The sequence below is a fragment of the Staurois parvus genome, unplaced genomic scaffold, assembly GCF_062004578.1.
Source record: "Staurois parvus isolate SC_StPar_1 unplaced genomic scaffold, SC_StPar_1.0 ptg000017l, whole genome shotgun sequence".
Classification (NCBI taxonomy): Eukaryota; Metazoa; Chordata; class Amphibia; order Anura; family Ranidae; genus Staurois; species Staurois parvus.
In genome coordinates, this window is record NW_028317813.1 from 20,013,577 (window position 1) to 20,029,990 (window position 16,414).

Here is a 16,414-nt window from a genome sequence, read left to right on the forward strand (position 1 = left end):
ACTTCTCTACCTCCTCTTGACATGCAATCCACCATTCTGCTTGTCAATATTTCCCTCCAAACTGCTGTCAATATGAAATAACCATAACCACTCACCGGCCACTTTATCAGGTACACCTTGATAGTGCCAAGAAAATATCCCCCACACCATTACACCACCAGCCTGAACTGTTGATACAAGGCAGGATGGATCCATGCTTTCATGCTGTTTATACCAAATTCTGACCCTACCATCTGAATGTCGCAGCAACCAGTCTGTTCATTCTCCTCTGACCTCTGACATCAGCAAGGCATTTTCATCCACACAACTGCCACTCACTGGATATTTTCTCTTTTTCAGGCCATTCTCTGTAAACCCTAGAGATGGTTGTGCATGAAAATCCCAGTAGATCAGCAGTTTTTTAAATAGTCAGACCAGCCTGTCTGGCACCAACAACCATGCCACCATAGTCACTTAAATCTCTTTTTTTCCCCATTCTGATGCTCGGTTTGAACTTCAGCAACTCATCTGCACCACATCTAGATGCCTAAATGCATTGAGTTCTTTCCATGTGATTGGCTGATTAGCAATTTGTGTCACCAAGTAAACTGAACATGTGTACCTAATAAAGTGGCCAATGAGTGTAAATACATTTTATGTTGGCTTTTTTTAGAATCCTTTTATAAGTAATTATTAAATAGATCCTTTCATTAACTTAAAAAATGCATGTAAAAGCAAAGAATATCAAGTGTTTTAAATGCTTACTTGCCTTAGTTTCCTTTCCAGAACTAATTTTCACTTGCAACTTGTCTTTGAACTTACTAGAAAATTTGACTTGTCAAGTCCTAGCTCAGCCCTCTCCTTCCTTGCATTTCTTGCCTCTCCTCTTCCTAAAGCTCGGTACACATCACAATATTTTTTCATTCATCCCAGTGGGTTGAATGAAAAATAAAAACTGAATGATCGCCATACCAACACAAGCGATGTTGGTGTGGCGATCTCTCCTGCTGTGCTATTGTATTCTAACACGGGTCCCCCCCCCCCCCCCCGCACGCCAAAATACACTGATCAGTGCTTGCAGCCATTGGCTGAGAGTGCTGATAGGATTCTGGTTTTCCAGCATGTCCCTTCAACAGAGATCGGTCTTTAGACTGGCTTATGTCAGACTGCTGTACACACTGACTGAAAGTTGGCTGGTTCCTACTGAGCTGACCAGTTGTATCTAGCTTAATTAGTGTGCTGGCCAAAGTTCTCCACCCCTCCATTCATCTCCCTACACCTCTGGGGGAAAAAGTAAAGGGGAATACTATAGAGTGTCACTTTGACTTCTCTTGGAGAGGCTGGAGATGCTTCCATCATGTCCCCAAAATGGCGGCACCCAGCAATAGTCCCTGGGCTTTTGGATGTCCACACAAGGAATGCCTTTACAGGTAAATAATACATCTATAATATGTTACATGCATATATAAACTTATGGGAAGACTTTTTGATGAAACAAATGGTCTAGTGATAGGGTCCTTTTAACTGAAGTTAAGGGGCTTTGTTTACAGTGACCCTGTTGCTATACTTAGTTTACTCAGCCAAGCCCTGACCTAGAGACTGTACATTCAAATTTTATTGCATAGTTATCTTGTATCCTAAAACTCAAATAATAACATGTATACCATCTAAATCAGTTCAAAAGACTTATGAGCATATATGTATATACTGTACAATTTATATATACTGTATAGTTATATTATGAGAATAAATACACATTTTACTCCTGGTTTGTCCACATTAATATGCATTTTCCAAATAAAGAAGAGATTATGATCATTTTATATAATACAAGTGACTGGTCAGTGACACGGAAATAATATCCTATGCAGGAGCAGCATGAGTCCACCTTGCAAAACTCATTTTGAGATCCAGGAAATCTGTGGAGAAAAATAATAATATTACAGTTTCTATTATGCCAATCACTTTACATTCCAAATAGTTCCTTATAACCCATTTGTACCCTATAAAACCAACAGAAAACAACACAAGTGTTGATGGATATGGATCCTAAGAAAGGACATGGCCCTGGATGGTTACACTTATGTTCTTGCATGTATTATTATTTTGGAATAAAAAAAAAAAAGATTGTTATTCTTTAAGCTGATTTAAAATAAGATTTTACAGATAATGAACTGATCTCAAAGTCCATTGCTTATGATCATTTACAAAACAGTGCTAATAGTAATTCATTTTGTGACTAGTTACTACAGGGATTTTATGAACCGTTTAGAGACAGGTGGGCCCCAATTAATGCATGTTTGTTAAAGACTTACACACTAAATTAGAATCTGCTCTAGTGACTGGTCTATAAAAAAGAAATGTTGAGAAGCCAGGTTAACTATATAACTGCTTGCTGTCATTGACATTTCCGCCTTTAGATTGCCTGGTAATTGCTTCCTTTGTGAAGGTGTGGTGTTACTTAGATGCACTTGGCTGCGTTACATGAATATTGTTTTTAGAATAGGCAGTGATCTTGTATTATTCAGTACTTAACTAAATTTAGTGACAGCTGTGAGGCATGGAAATTAGGACAACAGCAAAGACAAGATCGATCAAACAAAGAAAATAATGGGCAGGTGTCTCATCCAGGGAAGTAAAACAAATGCATATCCTCTCTGAAATTGAAGGAGCATCAGATAATCTCTCTCAAATTAGTGGATGGGTGTATATGGCACACACAATCAACCCTCTTTTCTCACCACCTTAAAGCATATTTCCACTTTAGCTGTCAATTTGAGAAAACCCCACTACATGTCTGTGATGTGTTCCCATTCACACAACATACCTAAAACAATTACAAATATGTATTACCTTTTAGATGTTTTTAAAGAGGAGGTGTCATGTCTGACTGCAAGGTTTTTTTTGTTTTTTTTTTAACAATGTTATAGGGAGCCAGTCCCAAGTCTTCATTAACATTCAGTGCAAGATATCCAGCCTCTACACCTTTAACACTTTGTTAGAACAGACAGTGTTCAAATCCAGTTACCCCTGATAATAAAGATCTGCCTACACAGTACAGACAGGGTTAATAATTGCAAGCACAGCTGCCCAGCCGACTCATACACAAAGAATTTCCTAGAATGTTTTCCTTGCTGGAGGGTCCAGAATTATTAATATTATTATTATTAATAAAAAGGAGTTCCGGTCGCACTGTGAAAAAATAGAAGTCAGCAGCTATAAAAACTGTAGCTGCTAACTTTTAAAAAACAGCCACTTACCTGTCCCTCAATCCCGCAGTGTCCTCCTCGCATCACGTTTCACTAGCCGTCTGGTGTTCCAGGTGCCCAGGGGTGGACTGACCATTTGGCAATTCGGGCACTGCCCGAGGGCCCGGGGTCAGTAGGGGGCCCCATGAGATGCCCCTGGTACCTTTTTCATAGACTTTTTTTGAGTTTGGGCAAGGACACAGGGGCCCCATGATCCCCTATTGCCCGAGGGCCCCATGAGTTGTCAATCCGCCCCTGCAGGTGCCGGCATCTTCAGTGTGGGCACCTGGCTGTGTCAGCTTGCGGCTTCACAGCCAGGTGCCCACTACGCATGCACGAGTAGCGCTGTGCTTTGTGAATTGTCCCGTAGTATTCTGGGACCTGTCACGTGTCCCAGAACACTACTGGGAGGGGGGACAACTTCCACTTCAGATTGCCTAGGCGATCGCAGTGGAAGTGGGAGCGGGTACCTGCCAATTTTGGGCGCCAAAGGTGCCAATCCTTAATGGGGAGCGGGGGACAATGCATTCAAGTGGAACTTCCCCTTTTGGGTGGAGCTCTGCTTTAAGTGCCATCAACTCCAGTCCGAGTCCTAGTGACTAAATGAATAAGAGCTCTAAAAAGCAGTCCGCTTTGTGTTAGGCTTCTTTCACATGGGGCGGATCTGCTTGCTCAGCGGGAGATTTGTCCTGCTGGGCAAGCGGATGAAAGGTTTGTGTCTGCTCTGCTTATGCAAAGCAGACACGGACACAACCTACTGTCCTCTATGGGCTGTTGGATGGAAATGGACCGCCTGTCCATTTCCATCTGACTGTCATCTGATCCAATCAGCCAGACAGATGGGGAACGAATCCCCATCCATCTGTTTTTAGTGGACAGGATGGGATCGGATGCAGTCGGGTGTAAATGGACACATGTCCATTTACACCCACCGCTCCATAGAGAGAAATGGAGCGTCTGATCGGGTCCGCTTGAAAAACAGACAGGCGGACCCTATCAGTCCACGCATGTGAAAGGGGCCTTAGTCTTGTGAGATCCTCCAGTGTCATCTCCACAATTATAGTCTATGTTTCCAACCACCCAGTAGTCTGTCTCCCTTTTCACTTGGTATAAAATAACTAATAGAAGTAACTAAATAAAAAAGTAACTAATAAAAAAGGTAAGCAGGAATTTTAAAATCTTTTTTATGTTATGCTATGTGAATGGGGACTTAAAGCCGTTGTAAACGTAAATAGTGTTAAACACTTTTTTATATATAAATAGCTAAAGCAATCAATATAATATATATAGGTTTCTTTTTTTTCATCAAACTTGCCTGTAATGTGTTTTCTCTAGTTAAAAAGCAGGTCATGTGACCGCTGTATGTTCCCAAGCAATTGACAGACCTGCTGGTGGGCATGTGTGTTTTGGGGCGAAAATGATGTTGGCTGTTGGGCATCCATGTTTCCAAGGCAATGAAATACAAGCAGACCGGGCAGCTATATAGGAGGGGAGGAGCTGCTGAAGGAGAATACACTGTAACTCAAGCCAGGATGGATGGGTAGACGGGGGGCAGAGCAGCTCTGTACTGACTATGGAAGGTACAGGCACGCTACGCTTTTAGAACTCAAATAATAAAACACCTCCTGCACATAAGTGTGGTAGACCAGGGTCAATTTGCATGTGCCTTTTTATAACAACATTCAAGGGAGTGCCAGGCCTTGCTGCCCAGTGTGCCTGTACAAACTGATATATGGTACAAGACAAACTGACCACGCTAGCATAGATCAGCTGCCATGCTTAGCGTGGTCAGTTTACTCTCAAGAGGAGGGACACAGGAAGGATCAACCAGGTATTACAGAACACCAGCAGGAACAAATAAAATAGTAACATTAAAATGCACATTAGTATACATTAAAGAGCGAGTAACATGATTTTTTTTTTGTTAGGTTTACAAACACTTTAACATATATAAAGTAGGTAATATCCCAATTTGGCTGCAAAAGTGGAAATACCATTAAAAAAAAACACTTTAGAAAAATCTTGGTAATAAGAACCTTCAACGGCTTGAAGTGCCTGTCGTCTTGCCTTAATAAACTTTTACATGGCTCATTGTCTTTTAATAGTTGCAAGATGCGTACTTGATAGTATTGGTCTGCACCAGATACCTGTACTAGAACATGCCCCGCTGCCACTGTCATCCATATGCAGAGTGGGAATGATGTGACAGGTACTGGAGGAAGCCTGATGTCACTCTGTCTATGGTCCAATCAGATGCCTCACAGTTCAACCACCTGAGCTGCTAAATTCTTCCTCTGACACCTGGAATAGACTTCTGTGTCAAAGGGAGAAAGGTTAGGGCTCCACACAGTGTTTTGTAACTGTATGGAGAAGCACTGTTATGAGAAGAGAGAGTAATGTGGGACTGCTGGACAGGTAAGGCTACTTTCATACTGATCTGTAGAAAATACATATATGTGTTTTTACCACAGTGCATTTTTCACAGGACTTATGACTCAAAAACCTAACCAAAAACACAACACGTGTACATTTTTTTTATATGTTTTTGCTGCTTTTTCCATTCATTTCATTGGCAAGGAACGTTTTTGGTGTGCTTTTTTTACTGCTCCAAAAATGCAGCGTAGGATTTAAAAAAAATGCACATACCTGCAAAGGATCAGTATGAAAAGTTTATAAGATTACATGTTTACACATTTTTCTTCTGCTTTTTATAACACAAAAGCGTAAAAAAACTGGATCAGTGTGACAGCAAAGTGATGCATTTTATGCTGGGGAAACTGTTGGAAGCTGTCTTAGGCCTCATGCATGCAAGGTGTTTTTTCAGCCACTTTTAGGCGTCAGGCATTTTTTTTTACTACTTCCAAATGGCCCTCCATGTTATCCTATGTGTTCATGCACATATAGACTTTTAGAAGCTTTTAGTAGCAGTAGCATTTACCAGCAGGAGAAAAAACGATTGTAGCGCAATTTTATTGTGTGATGATCGCGGCAGAACCACACCACGTTTTCAGGTGCCATTAAAATGAATGGCACCTGAACACATGGTTCCACAATTTGTAATTTTAGCAGAGCATTTTTAAATCCTGGGCAGAGTCACTGTGATTCTGCTCACAATTCAAAATGCTCTAGTGTGAATGGGGCCTGAGAAGAATACAGTCCACAGTCCACAGTTGCTAATAGCCCCAAACTCGACCATGCAGCTCATTTTTGTTCAAGTGTCATCATATTGTGCTCCTTCAAAACAACCACACTGTCTTTTTCCAGAGCAGCCTATATTTTTCTTGTGTTTACCTATGGGTTTCCCTTTGTATCCCGAAAAATTCTTCTGGCAGTTGTGGCTGCAATCTTTCTTGGTCTACCTGTACTTGGCTTGGTATCAAGAGGTCCCTGAATTTTCTGCTTCTTAGTGGAAGTGATAACTGGCATATTCAAGGCTTTAGACATCTTTTTATGTCTCTTTCCATCTTTATAAAGTTCCATTACCTTGTTACGCAGGACTTTTGACAGTTCTTTTCTGATCCCCATGGCTCAGTATCTAGCCCAGTCAGTGCTTCCATGTAAGAGCTAACAAACTCATTGACTATTTATACCACGGGTCCTCAAACTACGGCCTGCGGGCCACATGCGGCCCGCCGAGCGGCCCGGCGAACATCGAGTGAGGGAGAGGCCGGAGTGAAGAAGGACAGCTGACAGGTAAGTGTGCCGTGCTGATGGGGCTGCTGCAACCAGGTATGCTGGCTGCAGCAGCACCATCCTGGAGCAGGGGTCAGCAAGTTAAGTGTCATTGGTGTCAGTAGGAGGAATGGTGCCCCATGATTGGTGTCACTGATACTAATGATGGGGCATTATTCCTCCCACTGACACCAACGATGGGGCACTATTCCCCCCCCACTGACACCAATGATGGGGCACTATTCCTCCCCCCACTGACACCAACGATGGGGCACTATTCCTCCCCCCCTCACTGACACCAATGATGGGGCAGTATTCCACCCCCCACTGACACCAGCGATGGAACACTATTCCTTCCCCCACTGACACCAATGATGGGGTACTATTCCTCCCACTGACACCCATGATGGGGCACTATTCCCCCCCACTGACACCAATGACGTACTATTCCTCCCACTGACACCAATGATGGAGCACGATTCTTCCCACTGACACCAATGATGGGGCACGTTTCTTCCCACTGACACCAATGGTGGGACACTATTCCTCCCACTGACACCAATGTTGGGACACTATCCCCTTCCCCCACTGACACCAATGACGGGGCACAATTCCCCCCCCACAATGACACCAACGATAGGGCACTATTCCTCCCCCCACTGACACCAACAATGGGGCACTATTCCTCCCCCCACTGACACTAATGATGGGGCACTATTCCTCCCACTGACAGCAATGACGGGGTACTATTCCTCCCACTGACACCAATGATGGGGCACGTTTCTTCCCACTGACACCAAGGATGGGGCACGTTTCTTCCCACTGACACCAATTATGGGGCACTATTCCTCCCACTGACACTAATGATGGGGCACGATTCTTCCCACTGACACCAATGATGGGGCACTATTTTGCTCCACAAGACACACTTGGGGGGAAATGTCTGTGCGTCTTATGGAGCGGCTGGCCCAGTATTCCCTCTGCCGTTGTATGTCCGCAGTCTCTGGTAATCTCCTGTACTGTGTCTGCATTTGTTCATAGTTTTTTTTTTTTTTTTGAAACTATAGTCTGGCCCTCCAACGGTCTGAGGGACAGTGAACTGGCCCCCTGTTTAAAAAGTTTGAGGGCCCCTGATTTATACACTGACACTAATTGCAATTTAAAAAGCCACAGATGTGGAACATTAACCTCTCATAGGCATTTTAACCCGTGTGTGTCACCTTGTGTGTCTGTACCAAGGCCAAACATTCCAGGGTATGTAAACTTTTGATCCGGGCCATTTGGGTGATTTCTGTTATCATTATGATTTAAAAAGGAGCCAAACAACTATTTGATAATAAATGGCTTCATATGATCATCATCCTTCAATAAAAGAGCATTTTGTTGGAATGATAAGTCATATTTTCAATATCAATGCCAAAATTTCACAATTTCTGCCAGGGTATGCAAACTTTTGAGCACAACTGTATATATAGACTGTATGTGTATCATTTATATATGCGGTATATTCTGTATTATCATGAGCATGCTATGTTTCAGTCCTGCCTGCATGATCACCTTTTATATTGCTATATATATATATATGGAGATATGGACAGGATATATTAAATCTTTGGTCATTTCCTCATTTCAGCATTGTGTCTTGAGTGGGACAAGTAACCGAAAGTGACATGCTTTTCAGAGGTGGGTGTGTAGATTGCACCTATTGCAGATCTGCTGACTAATCTCACACTGTAGCAGGTACAAGTACAGTCATTTAGAATTCAATACATTCTACCTGTTTTCATTATAAAAACACGTTAAGGTCCTCACCTCTCCTTCAGAGGTCCAGACCTCATTTATACCATGGTTCTTGCTCTTCCTTCTTTGCCCAACTGAGAAAAAAAATGCGAGACAAAAATATATGAGTCAAATCAAATTATTATTTTCTGTCCAGTAATGGAACAGATAGGGGACATTCATAGACTTATCCTGTGAGATTTTAAAACTGTGATTGTGTTAAGATTACCTGGGAAGTTCCTTTTGATGGCAGTTCTTTGTTGCTGATAGAATCAAAACCAAGCAGTATTACACAGCACCTTGTGCAGCAGGTACAGCCAATGTGATCATGATACAAACAAGCACACATACTGACAAGGAGCTGAAAGTACTTAGAGACCACATTTCGACCACCATCTGCATGCTATTATATGAACATTTGTGTAAAGATAATAGATAGGGAACTCCTGCAGTAGCATATGCTTGCCATTAAGGCAAGCGAACTACAAATGATTAACAAGAATCTTATAGATAGTTGTTGTTTTTTTACATAAGACTCGAGGGCCTATTCATACCTAAGTGTTCTGTTGGGTTTGTGTGTGTTCTGGTACGTGTTGTGTGTTCATTATGAATGACCTTCCAACACACCACAACGAATGGAAAAACATACATGGCCCCTTTTTTGCCAGCATTCATGGTATGTATGTGCTATAGTGCCTTTGGGGTACATTCTGTAGGGTTTCAATAACAATGAATGGCACTACAATGCACCACGCTTCAGGTAAGGAGCGTTTCCATGTGTTGGGGTAATGTGTGTTTTAGCTATTGTTGCCAAAACTCCCAAGTGTGAATGATACCTTATAATGTATTTGGTGAGGTCACATTTTTTTCAAAATGAATTTTTTGGGGCAAAAGAAATACAAACAAATCAAACTTCAAAAATGTTTTCCACAAGATTCACAAAGTCTTTGCCCAAGGAACCACTTTTTTTTTACTGAATCGGGAAAATATCTCAATCTTAGGTGGAAGTTTTATGGATCTTGTGCGAAAACATTTACAAATTGATCCCTACAGAACTTCCACTTAGAAAATTGTCACCAGCACATTTCTTCTTATTAAAAGATTTACACTCACCTCTTCTGTGACAATTCTAAAATCCCAGATTTCTCAGCACTATCTGTTTTGGTAAGAATGGTCTCCGGGACAAATGGAATGGGTTAATCTCCCCAGCAGGGACACACACACCTTATACATATATATTATTATTATTATAATACAGTATTTATAAAGCACCAATAGTTCACTCAGTGCTGTACATTACAAAGGGAGACAGGACATGCGACAGTACAATAACAATACAATGTGATACACGAGGGGTTCGAGGAACCTACTCTTTCAAGCTTACAATCTAGGAATGATTGCTTCCCGTGGTCACTGATTCCTAAGGAAGCCGTGGAGGACATATTTGGGCAGTGATGAACCCATAGCCATACTAGGAACCACTAAAGCCACTGGGAAACCCTGCTCCTTTTAAGTATAAAAGTGGGGAAAGTAGTGACATCACCACTCAAATATGGCCAGTGCCCATTACTATCCCTACCCTTCCCTTATATAGTTGATGAATGCTTAAGGAGCGGCCATTAGCTAGTGTCACTGTTGGGATTATATGCATGCACCAGGTCATCAGCTTTTTTGTTTTTGCAGCTATCCATCAGGTGGTGGACATCATGACTGACTATGGATTTACATCAAGGAACTTTTTTGAGGATTTGTTTTTGTGAAAACACCATACTCATTTATGTGGACAGGTGATATTTGAGGGCCCCCCTATTAAAGTGTGCTTCCAAATTACCATTAGCCCCCCCACCCACAGATCTCCACAACCATTGGGCCAGGGCTGTGGGGAAGAGGCCCTTCTCCTCATCAACAAGATGCTTTGCCTGGGAAAGGCATCCCCCCATGTTGGGGGCCTGGTATGTTTCAGGAAAGGGGAGTGCACAATCGTCCCCTTCTTTCCTGGCTAACCAGGCTGTATGCTTGGATTAAGGGTCTGGTATAGATTATTTGGGATTTCATGCATTTTTTTTCTTCATGGAGTCCCCCTTAAAATTTGTACCATGGTATGGTATGGATATCTTGGGGGAAATTAAAAATTTTTTTTTTCTTGTGTGGAGCACCTCCTTAAAATCCATACCAAATTCAAGTGTCTGGTATGAATTTTGGGAGGGTGAATCTCTGTCATTTTTTCATTCTTGCTATAGGATGTGCCAGAACAAAAATTACATTTACAAAGAATGACATTCATTGCCAGTTTCTTAAACAAAAAAACCCACACAAACCCATCCAAAGGTTCCCATAAGACATAGAGAACTGTTGGAGAGGTCTGTGTACTGTTTTTTCAAAAACAAAGAAGCTGGCAATGGCAAAAAACCATATTTTTGACTTTGCTATTAAACATGTCTAATAAAAAAAATAAAATTTCATCATAAATTTAGGCCAAAATGTATTCTGCTACATATCTAAAAATATAAAATATAAAAAATCCCAATATATGTAAATTAATTGGTTTACATAAAAGTTATAGCGTCTGTAAGTGGTGGTATATATACTGGAATTTTTATTTTTATTTTGTATTACTAGTAATGGTGGTGATCAGCGACTTTTTAATTATATCTTTATTACATTTTTATCAATCAAACCCATTTCCATCCAACATCATATGGTACATAAATATATACTTGTTTACATCCCATAATCCTATATTTATATAAAAAACCAAACCTCCCCCTTCCCCACTCTCCCTCTTCCTCTTGTCAACCTAATCCTTCTGTTTACTTCTTAATCTTCTTTTGTTATTCTACCTTACTATTTCCCCTCCTTGTCTTTTACCTCTCTCTTTCCTGTTTTTCCTAGCAGCTTATTTATATTTCTTTATTCCCTTACACTCCAACTACTTCTAAAAATCTTTTTAATTTCTTGAAAATATACAATCCTTTCCAGGTATTCTTGAATTTTTCCATTCTGTCCTCATCTGCATGATGCGATTCTTCCATCCTACATACTGTATATATTCAACTCTTTCCATCCAATCTTTTCTTTTTGGAGCTGCTGTTTGCCAATATTTAGGAATAAGGATTTTGGCTGCATTTAAAAGATGGAACAATATTATATTTTTATATTGCTTCACTGAAAGCTCTGATTTATAAAATAGGCAAACCTACGGATCCATCGGTACACTGATCCCCTGGATCTCTTGTATATTTTGCACTCCTGTATTTTGGGACAGTCCCACCAGATATGTGCCATTACTTCCACATCCTTTCCAGCACTGGGTTGAGACCTCTGGGCGTAATTTATGCATCATGTTAGGAGTAATATACCTTCTAACCAGACATTTATAATTCATTTCCGCTGTATTCATATTCACCACCCCATGTGTTTACTTTCTTGTTGCTCATTCAAATTTTGTTCCAAGCGTTTCCCACTTTTCCAAAAAATTTGGGATATTGATCCCTCTATTTCAGTTAGGATTCTATAAATCCTAGAGGTGGTGTGTTTTTGTGTTCTATTTGTACTCAACAGTTGTTCTAAGGGATACATTTCTTTCTCGGTCCTTAGTGGTTGTGGGAGCTTTGCAACAAAATGTCTTATTTGACCATACCGCCTCTCATCTAGTGTAGAAAATATTTCCTTTTTATTCCTCAAATCATATAAAGAACATACAACCCCTTTAACCACAATATCTTTTAAAGGTACATTTCTATCAATAATCCATTTCCATGAAATATTATCATTCCTGGGTGGAAAGAATCTAGTCCCCGCCAACGGGATTGATAGTGAATTAAACTTACACTCCTGCTTGTGTAATTCATACCAAATCTTAAATACATTCCGTGTCAGTGCTTGTGTCCTCTAATGGTGCCTTACTAAGTGAACTCTCCATTTTTATCCAGCTTCTCCCCTGAGCATTATATATCCATTCTACAATTTGTGATAATAACATTGAATTATAATATCTCTTGAAATCTGGCATATTAAGTCCCCCCTTTTTTTTTGTTTATGCATAAAATTTCATATTTAACTCTTGTTTTTTAATAACCCACACATATCTGAGTATTATTTTTTTAAGACACCTAAAAAAAGACCCAGGGAGAGGTATTGGGAGCATATTAAATTTATACAAAACTTTTGGTACTATTATCATCTTAATTATATTTATCCGGCCTATCCAGGACTGCTTTCCCACAGAAGCTTTCCTCAAATTATCCTTTATCTCATTTATTAACGGGATATAGTTTGCCTGATATAGATTTTTTATGGGCGATGTTAATTTTATTCCCAAATACTTTAGTTCTTTTTCTCTCCATTTAAAGGGGAATTCTTTTTGTTAAATTTTTTTTCTCAGCCTTTGGGATATTTATATTTAAGATCTCAATTTTCAAGGGGTTGATTTTAAGGTTATATAGCTCTCCATATTCTTTCAGTTTTCCCAATAAATTTGGTAATGTTAATCGGGGTTTGCTATATAAAACAGCATATTATCTACATATCCTGCCACTTTATGTTCGGTATCCCCCATCCGCATTCCTTTGACATCTGTACTATTTCTAATAGTTGCTAATAATGATTCCAAGGAGATCACAAATAGCAACAGGGATAAGGGACATCCCTGCCTGGTTCCATTGCACATCCTAAAAAATTTGGATAGTGAGCTATTTACTTTTACTGCAATTGTGGGAATTTCTATATAGCTCTTTTATCCACTGCATCAATCTAGGCCCGATTCCTAGTGTTCTCAGTGTATCGATCATAAACCCCCAGTCTATTCTATCAAAGGCCTTTTCAGTGTCAACCGACAAAATAATTCCCAAAACCTCTCCTCTTTAATGTTTTAGCAAAATAAGTAAAGTTCTTAAATCATTATCTTTTCCCTCTCTACCCGGGATAAAACCCACTTGATCTACTTGTATCCAGTCAGACATCAGCTCTTTCAACCTTGTCGTTAATACCTTTGCATACAATTTTGTATCAGTCTTCAACAGAGATATAGGTCTGTAGCTGGTACGCTGAGACCAATCTTTCCCTTCCTTAGGTATAACCATAATATATGCCTGTAGCGACTCCTCCCTCATCTTTGTTTCCTCTCTCAGTGCATTCATATAAATACACTACTTAGGGGATAGTTATTCTTTAAACTTCTTATATTATCCCACTGTGAATCCTTTGGGCCCTGGGCTCTTCCCTTTAGCTGTGCCTGTCAGGGATCTCCACGATCCCCGCAGCGATGGTCCCGGCGCAGGCGCAGTGCGCCTCCCTGTGCAGGGACACGGGCACTAGGTCCGGGTCGGCCGCGGCGTTCGAGTTCGCGCATGCGCAGTAGAAGCCGCGGCCGCCCGCTGGGCACCAATGGCAGCGCAGGGCGGGATATTTAAATGGCCCTGAGCTGTCATTCAGTGCCTTCTGGTCTTGCCTGCATCCTGTATACTGTGAACCTGTGCCCTGTAAATTTTTGACCCGGATTGTACCTGACCTTGCTATGTTATCCTGTCCTGACCCTTGCTTTGCCTGACCTCTCTCCTGGATGCCCCCTATTGAATTTGACCTGCTGTTGCTGACCTGGCGTGTGACCCGACTATTCTCTGCCCGCTGCCTTGTACCTTACCGTCCTCTCTGTTACCGACCCGGCCTGTCTGACCTTGCTCATCCATCCATCCCTCGCAGTGGGGTCTTCTGACCTCCTCATATCAGACTCTTTCCCGTGGGAGCCCTTGGCGCATACCACTACCACTGACGGACGTACCCAGTAGCCACGACCTGGTCTCGGGGTGCTCCAAGTCCATCCCCACCATCATGGGCCCTGGTGAACAAGCACACTGGGACTTAGATTCCGTGCGCTGGGGGCGTCTATTCAGTGGAGTGCTAGTGGTACAGTGCCCTTTAATGCTAGGTTGACTTCTTCAATTGATATTGGGCTAACTAAAGCTGTTAATCTGGCTTTATCCAATCTAGGCATACTGGCCTCATTCAGAAAAATCAACCTCTTCTTCCTTCTCTCTTGTTCTGATTCCTTCTGAGGTTTACCTTTTGACCCATATAGCCTATAAAATCTCTGAAATGTATTGGTGATGTCGGTGGTTGAATATACCATCTGTCCTTTTTCATCTTTAATTCTATCTATAAAGTTCTTTGATTTCTTTTCCTTCAATTTGCTCAATAAGTATTTTCCTGGTTTATCCCCCACCAATATCTTTCCTTCGAAACCCCATTAAAAATTTTCCTTTTTTCTTGTTCCAAAAAGTCCTTTAATTCCTCTCTTTTTAATATTATCTCTTGTTGTAACTCCGTATTTATCTTCTTTTTATGTAGTTGTTCTAACTGGTATAGTTCTTCTGTTAATATCCTAATTCTTTTTCCCTATTCTTTCTTTATCTCCACCCCTATGGCAGTATACCCCTGAGATAAGTTTAAGCCTTATGGAAATAGAAACTTCCTCAGACTCATTTATCTTAAAACATTGATCTATTTCCTGTTTTACTCTTCTTTCTGCTTCCGGGTTTTGTAAAATAGTCTTGTTTAATCTCCACATATTAATTAATTAAGTTTCCGCTTTGGGGATTTATAGCCTCCCCCAGCCACTAAACCGCTCCTGTACTGACTGGCTGTTAATAGTTTTCCTTTTCTTCCTGCGTCACACTGGCTCTCCTTTGGTGTCTGGGGGGTCCCCAGCCTGGTGGGCTTTGTCTCAGGGCTCTACTTAGCAGCCCCTGTCCAGCTCTGCAGTACATTCCTTCCTTGTTCTTTCTTGCAACTGTCACCGACCTCGCTCCCTTCCCCAGCGAGGCCTCTCCCACAATGAGGAGAAGGAACTGCCTGGGACCCGTTTAGAGAAGGTGCAGTAAGATTCCATCCACCCAGTTCCAGTCACTCCGATCTCCCCGATCAGGCTGGTTCCCAGGTATCCCTGACGATCACCTGACCTCTCACATGGGTCCTCCCAGTCCTCTGCTCCTCCCCTGGGTCCCTCTTCTGCTGACAGGCAGCCGCCTCCCGATGCTCCACAGCCACACAGCTTCCCCCCCGCTTCCCGGGATCACCGGCCGCACAGAGCCACACTATACCTCCGCACCGGACCACTCACTATGAAGGGACGCAGCTGTAGCACCAGCGGGCAGCGCAGGCAAACACACAGCGGGATCCGGTATGCACCATTTCTCGGCGGGCATACGAAGCTCTATACTACTGCAGAGCGCCATGGTCACCGTGATCAGTGACTTATAGTGGGACTGCGGCAGGCATTCTGACACTGGGGGGGGGAACTGACTAACTGCCACTGACATCCCCAGTAACACTAATACAGTGATCAGTCTAATAAAAAGCACTGATACTGTACTAATGACACTGGGCAGGAAGGGGTTAATATCTGGGATGATCAAAGGGTTAACTGTGTGCTGTGTGTGTGTGTTTACTGTGTAGACAAGCTGTTTTGTATTGCTCTACTATGCAGAGCAATACAAAGTAGCCTGTTCGTGCTGACAGGGTAGAGATCTGTATTATTTACATACAGACCTCACGCCTGTCAGCTCTGGCAACGATCACCGAGTCCCGGCCAAGAATTAGCAGCCATGACCCGGTGATTGACATGCCGAGCGCCAATAGCAGCATGGGTAGGGAACGTGCACGCATGCCCCCTACCCATAAAAGCAAAATCCTGTATATATTATTATTATTATTATTATTATTATACAGTATTTATATAG

The 16,414-nt window shown here is 41.8% G+C and overlaps 1 long non-coding RNA gene across 1 annotated transcript in view; it reads right to left on the reverse strand.

The window, feature by feature from the left end:
• Positions 1–1,022: 1,022 nt before the first annotated feature.
• Positions 1,023–16,414, reverse strand: part of LOC149473395 (uncharacterized) — a 70,889-nt gene continuing 55,497 nt past the window's right edge. Inside the window, exons 3-4 of the long non-coding RNA XR_016313279.1 lie at positions 8,712–8,773; positions 1,023–1,898 (exon numbers count right to left, since the gene is read on the reverse strand). This is a non-coding gene — a long non-coding RNA (uncharacterized LOC149473395). The remainder of the gene's footprint in view (positions 1,899–8,711; positions 8,774–16,414) is intronic.